We start from the raw sequence: 1,078 nt of genomic DNA, 5'->3' as shown, positions 1-1,078 counted from the left end.
AAAAAAAAAAAAAAAAAAAAAAGAAATCAATAATAAAAGAAAAGTAGCAAGCATGTAACTATTCTATAGAACAAAGAAGAAATCAGAGAGAAATCACAAGCCTATCTTAAGTAAAAGACACAATATATTAAAGTTCACTATATACAACTAAAGTCCTTATATAGGCAATGTCATAATTTTAATTTTTGCTCATATGGGCCTGGAGAGTTGGCTCAGTGGTTAAGAACACTGGTAGAGGATCTGGGCTTGTTGTCCATCATCCATACTGTGGTTCACAATTGTCTCTAACTCTAGTCCCGGAGAATCCTATGCCCTCTTCTGGTCTATATAGGTATTGCATGCATGTGATAGACATACTTTCAGGTCAGATGTTCATACACATAAAATTTAAAAATTTAATTTAATTTAATGGTTCATATGAGAAAATATGGTTCAAAATGAATTGCATAAATTTTAAAAATCAGTGTAGTAGTTGATACACATAATTCCAGCAATCAGATGCTGAGGCAGGAGGATCACTAAAAATTCCAGGCCAGCCTGGGCTATTGTGTCAAAAAACTGATGAAGGGGTTGGGCAGTGGTGGCGCATGCCTTTAATTCCAGCACTTGGGAGGCAGAGACAGGCGGATTTATGAGTTTGAGGACAGCCTGGTCTACAGAGTGAGTTCCAGGACAGCCAGGGCTTCACAGAGAAACCCTGTCTCAAACAAAACAAAACAAAACAACAAAAAAACCCAACCAAACATACAAACAAACAAACAAAAAAAAAACCCTGAAGAAGGAAAAGGGGGAAGGAGTGGAACAAAGGATGGAGGGGAGGCGTAGGAAGAGCACAGTGACTGACACAGAGATCCCAGAGTCTAGGTAAGGAGAGAATGGAAGACTGCAAACAGTTTATGCAAGCTGTGAAAACACAGCACTCAGGAGCTGAGGCAGAGGCTCTCATGCGAGTGTGGTTAGCCTGGACTACAGAGCAAGGTTCTGTCAAAAGAGTGGGGTTAGGGGAGAGGGACAGAGAGAAGGGAGGGAGGGAGGGAGGGAGAGAAGGAGGGAGGGAAGGAGGGAGGGAAGGAGGGAA

Source organism: Mastomys coucha, unplaced genomic scaffold (genome assembly GCF_008632895.1).
Source record: "Mastomys coucha isolate ucsf_1 unplaced genomic scaffold, UCSF_Mcou_1 pScaffold22, whole genome shotgun sequence".
Taxonomy (NCBI): Eukaryota; Metazoa; Chordata; class Mammalia; order Rodentia; family Muridae; genus Mastomys; species Mastomys coucha.
Note: the sequence above shows the minus strand (reverse complement) of the source record.